This window comes from Mus caroli, chromosome 2 (assembly GCF_900094665.2).
Source record: "Mus caroli chromosome 2, CAROLI_EIJ_v1.1, whole genome shotgun sequence".
Taxonomy (NCBI): domain Eukaryota; kingdom Metazoa; phylum Chordata; class Mammalia; order Rodentia; family Muridae; genus Mus; species Mus caroli.
In genome coordinates, this window is record NC_034571.1 from 31,625,935 (window position 1) to 31,631,934 (window position 6,000).

Consider the following 6,000-nt stretch of genomic DNA (forward strand, 5'->3'; position numbering starts at 1 on the left):
TAGCAAGCCTGAGAAGCAGCACACGGAGGCCATAAAAGCAGGGCTTCTGTCAGAGTGTCCTGTGGATTCGGCAGCTGGAACATTTCTTAGCTGACTGGGTCGTGCAGCAATGGCTGTGCAGAGATGGGTGGGAAGGGCGCCTTTCCAGTGCTGAGCTTCACTTAACACTGGCCCTCAACAAGGTCCTCCCCACCATCCCCGTGGGACTGATGCTTCCTCTTGTTGGAGGTAGAGTTCATTCCTCAAGGTTACCCCACTGTTGTAGGTGTGGTCTTCAAGCAGTGTCCTAGCCTACTGACGTACCCCAGCGTTGTTGCTGAATTCGTCTTCACTGTCTGACCTGACATCCAGGTTCCTCCCTTGCTCTATCCCTGCTCCATCCTGGCAACTTGGGAGATGGCATTAACTGGCCAAGATCAGGAACATTCTACATCCTTACACAGACACTTGGTAGAAATTGCAAGTTGGCTCCTCTGTCTACAGTTGTATCTGAATTTTCACACACACACACACACACACACTCACACACACACACACACACACTCACACACACACACACAGAGACAGAGACAGAGAGACACACACACAGAGGATGCAACATCTCAGGGAGATTCCCACTCGATCCTTGGTCTCCACAGAGCAATAGTGAGCTTTGCTTCACATCCACGGATGGCACTTGTGTGGCAGCATCTGCAGGGAATGTGGAAGCCTCTTCGTGGGTCTCGAAGGTCATCGTCAGTATCGCACTACGCTGCTTAAAACCATCAGTCACCTTGAGCTGCCTCTCACCTTTGATGATGTTGAAAATACTTGTGCAAAGCGATCCAGCTCTGCCTGAAGAGTTGAAAAATTAGGCCATTAATTATCCAAGCAGAAAAGCAGGTGAGAAGTAGCCCAGAAAAGAGTCTGGTGGGGTGGCTCGCACCCGTAATTCCAGCACTTGGGAGGTAGAAACAGAAGGATCAAGAAGTTCAGGGCCATCTCCAGCTACTTGGAGAGTTGGAAGACAGCCTGGGCTATAGGAGACCTTGTGTCAAAGCAGACAGCTGCCCATGCACACTAATAATTCTAGAAAAGCAAATGACAATAGCAGGCACGTTGCCTTTGTTCCTAGCTGTTCCTGTTTGAGTAATAGGAACAAAAAGGAGACCAACCTAAGAAGAGAAAAAAATGAGCTGTTGAATGTTGACGCTCACATAGGGTCAGGGACTCACTGGACAGCATCAGCAGGTCAGGTTGTCAGGCTTGGCTTACTTAATCTCTAAGTTTATTTAACTTTATGTATTTAACACCTGACGTGATGTCTGGTTCATAGCGAGTTCAATAAAGGAAGGGCCATTTATTTTAAAGATTTATTTTTCTTATTTGTGTGTGTGTGTGTGTGTGTGTGAGAGAGAGAGAGAGAGAGAGAGAGAGAAAACATACACACAGAACAAGGGAATGTATGCATACTGGGTATCAAATATCAAATTGGTACTGCAGATCCTCTGGCTCTGCAGTCATAGATTTAACTATCAAATATCAAACATGTAAACATGTTTGGGGAAAGTATGTTTATATTGTCCACATATATTTATTGTTTTTATTCCTTAAACAATTTATGTGACAACTCTTTCCATTATGCTGGGCACTGTAGGTAGTGTAATGGGACCTTGAAGCATGAAGGGATAGTGTATACACAGTCCACACAGGCACTGCACCGTTTTACATACATGACTTCAACAGCCTTGGACTTGGGTATCTGAACATGCAGGGGCAATAGGACTAACTGTGACAGATGTGTAGTATATCAGAGCGGGGCTGTGTAGCCTGCAACGTGGCCTGCCAGTGTGTATCCGCGGATGCTTGCATCAGTGTGGGTATGTGTCCTTTTTCAGCGTGCAGAAATGTGACGTGTGTTGTAAGCTAAGCCCAGATCCGAGGCTCCCAGGATGAGCAGGGCCAGCTTAACATAGCGTGGGCTTCAGTGGCCGAGTCTTTGGCTGGCCCAGCTATAGGTTCTGCTGCAACATTGTCAGTGTAGTGGGGACAGAGGCCAAAAGGACTCACGGACTGGGACAGGCAGGCAAGGGTGCCCATTTGATCTCACCCCCAGCCACCCCACTTTCCTTTGGAGCTGCAGTAGGGACTAGGTTCAGGATCCCTGAACTTCTGGTCCCCTTGAGGAGGTTTGAAAGAGCGTTCTTGACGAGAGGAGGGGCCACATATCCATTACAGGAAATGAGCTGCACAGTTGCATTCCAATAAATCAGTGCAGATTTCAGAGCAGCGTGGGGGCTCGTGGGCTCTGAGGGCCCTAGAATTCAATATGATCTGCTTCAGTCTGTCGGCTAATGGGCTGCTGCTGGATGTCATGTGACCCCGGCTTCCCAAGGATGCCAGGCAGGGTGGAAAACTGGTGTAGATAAATAGATTGGGACAGTGGGGGTGGGGGGGGATGACAACAGGTTATTTGTGAGTCAGGTGACAAGGATTTCCTGTGGCCTCAGGGCCTGGGCAGAGGCCTCTGGTTTTGCTCCTGGCCCTGCCTGCTTGGGGTCGTCACTGCTCCACATGATCTACCACCTTCTTCTGTGTTCTGAGAACGAGGGTCCCATCTGTTACGTCCATTCACTCTGCCACTCCTCCCAGTCACATGGCGCTCCCATCCTGGTGCTAAGCTGACTGTTGCAGGCAGCTGCCAACAGGACAGACCAACTGTGCGCACACAGAACTTCAGTTCCTAAGGGAGTCAACAACTGCCTGGATAACTGTGTTCTTTTGGTTTCTAAAAAGTCACAGAGTGGGACTAGGTCTGTGCTAGCATGCTTAATTAAGGCCCTGGGTTCGATCCCCAGGAACAGCAGAAAAGGCAACAACACAACACACCAAAGTACGACAAAGCGTGAAAACCCATTTTCTCCGAGGGGTGGCCCATGCGGTCCCTGTGCTCACTTTCATTGAACCCAAACTGTACGTTTATCTTGAAAACCATACCTTGATGATCGTGAAGATGCAATAGTGAGGGGGTAACCTTCCCTAGCATCTGGGAAGCCTGGGCTTCCTCCTGGAAAGAGACCCTGTCCCTAGGCCGTCAGTCTCCCCGTGCCCACTTGGCACACAGAAGGGCTGTGCTTGCCGCTATGTTCACTCAGTGAGAAGGAAGGAGCCCCTCGCCCATAGGCAGAGCAAAGCATAGCAGGCCAGGGGCTGGCTGAGGAGTGCAGACCTGTGAAGAGTTGCTGGCAGAAACCTGGACAGCGACCCAGCCCAGTGAGGGATGAGACTGAGGGAACCAGTGCATCGCAGGTAGAGACTTGCTCTCGCTTCTCAGAGGGAGGAGAGGAAGGCCATGGAGCATAGTGAAGTGGGGAGCCCCACCTACCCATCCAAGCTACTGCAGAAAGAACAGCCAAGAGCTGGATGGGACGGCAAGAGTCTGCAGGTGCCCAGGGGCTCATAGAGACAGCAAGGAGAGCACAGATATATTCTCCCTGTGAGGAGGGTTCAGGGCTGGAGGCCACCACTGTGAAAGAACGGTCTGGGGCCCGCATCCTCCTGACCACCTGGGCTGTCCAAACACTGGAGGCAGTTGTATCCAATAGCCTCTCACTCCAGTGGGGGCTAGGAGCAGTGATGGAGAGGCCTCTCTGGATCAAAGGCCTCTAAGCAGCCTAGGATGGCCTGGGGAAGACCTGTCTCCTACATTTCTTAGAATTTGCATTTTGCGAAATGTTGATGGGTGTTTACAGGAAAGCACAGCCCAATGGGCAGATTGAAGTCTTAGAGGGGCTTCTGGGCCTTTGCCTTTGCCCCTGGGTCCACTGAGTTCTGTAGCTGCCCACCTCCCTTCCTTCCCTCTTCCCCATTACACTTCCTCGAATGTCTTCTTGCAGGGAGTAGAGTGGGGTCTTGAAGGGGTGCAGACCTGCCCTGGGGTAGACACCAGAGAGAATCACTCTGAGTGGATGACAGGGCTTCATGGGGGCTTCAGGAGCCACAGGGCAGGAGGGATCTGCCCAGGGAGCAGGGTCAGCCTTGCACATCTGGTGGTTTTTAACTTGGGGGCTTTGCATGTTCTCTAGAACCATAGCAGAGAGGGGGGTTAGGAGCTGACTGGAGCTAGCACTGGAACAGGGAAGGGGGTCGTGGAATGGCACAAAGTGTGGGCTGGGGTGGGGTGGGGGTTATGAGCACTCAGCAAGGCTGTTTATGCTTTCCGGGGGGGGGGGATGTTCTTAGGTTCTTCCCTATTCCCCATTGATGCCTATGGGGGCTTGTCTTAGTGACTGCATGCGCTGATGGCCTCGTGGCTTACATTTTTCCCAGGGAGCAACGTGGTGGGCTCCGCAGTATAGACGAGGCACCGTGGAAAGGCTGAGGCAGTCAGAGTTGTCTGGCTTGGAGAAGACAGCTCATGTAGAGGGGGGATTTTGCAGAGCTATGAGCAAAGGCCAATTCTTTTCATCGGCAAATAGTGTTACAAATCAAGAGCAAGCGTGTTGGACCAGCAAGCTGAGATGGGGTGGGGGGGCCCGGGCGGGCAGCTGACAGAACAGGAATTGCTGATGGCTCTCCACACAGAGAAGAGTCTCGAAGTGAAAATTAAATCTGTAATGAGATGGTACTGTGTTTCCTACCCGCCAATGGACTAACAGTTGCGTCTCGACAGTACATGCCAGCCTGGCGCTTTCGCACAGGTTTAATGGGGCTGAAAAAGTGCCTAACCCCTTTGAAGATCAACAGAACTACATTGGTGTAATTTTTAAATGCCTGTACCATTTGACCTGGTAATTCTCCCTTCAGGACACGTGATTCTTGTACATAAAGTGAGTGTGTTTGTGACAGCTGTCCCTGTGACACTTAGTGACAGACCTGGCAAGATGAAGATATATTGATTAAGAACCAATGAAGAAAGGAGCCATATACTATGTAATTACAATATATCGTGTACTGGATTCTATAATCGCTAAAAAGTTAAGACCCACTTCCAGGTGTGTACCATGATACAGTGTTGTGTATGTACCAAAAAACAGTGTTGGGTTGAAAAAGCAGAGAACAAGTTGGTGTGTACAAAACAGAAGAACAGGCACAAACACCATACACACAGACACACGTGCACACATACATATAAAAACACATATATATGTATGCACACATACACCCTGCATGTACATACACACCCCACACACACACTCTGCATACACACACATACATGCCACACACATGCCTAAGAGTTCTTGAATGTACACAGGCTGCCTAAAAAGACACGGAAACCTGCCAACAGTAATGAGGGGGGATGGGGACACTCCTTGTCACTCTCTGCCTTTACACTTTACTTTGTTTTAGCTCCATGTATCATGCCGTCTTTTTGTCAACTTGACACAGCTAGATGTGGGAAGAGAAAACTCAACTGAGAAAATGACTCCATCAGATTTGCCTACAGAGCATTTTCCGGAGTAATGACAGATGGGGAAAAGGCCCAACTCATTGTGGATGGGGCCACCCATGGGCTGGTGGTCCTGGGCTGTATTAGAAAGCAGGCTGAGCAAACCAAGGGGGAACAAGTCAGTGAGCAGCACCTCTTCATGGTCTCTGTGTCAGCTCCTATTCCCAGGCTCTTGCTTGAGTTCTTGCCCTGACATTCCTCAGTGGTGCTAACGTATAAATACTGAGTTTTTACAAGTTGCAACTGCCCCCATCCACTGAACATTTTGCAGGCCCTAAGACTTCTCTAGGAAGAACAAGAACTTTGTCCTTCTCCTCAGCTAAGGGGACACTTCCCAGGCCTCGTGTGAACACAGAAAGACGTGGACAGACTAGCACACAGGGACAGCAGTTGGGAGCCTACACTGTGTGGATAGAGTCTACTGTTTGCAGGGCCAGGGGCCAGGCTTGGGGACCAAGTCGGTGGGTGTCTTAGTCCTCTCTGCTAGGAGCTAGGGACTCATTGACCTGCAGTAACAAGAGCAGTGGCTTTCGTCTGTCTATTGTCACAAGGAGCTCTGTACCTTCTGCAGT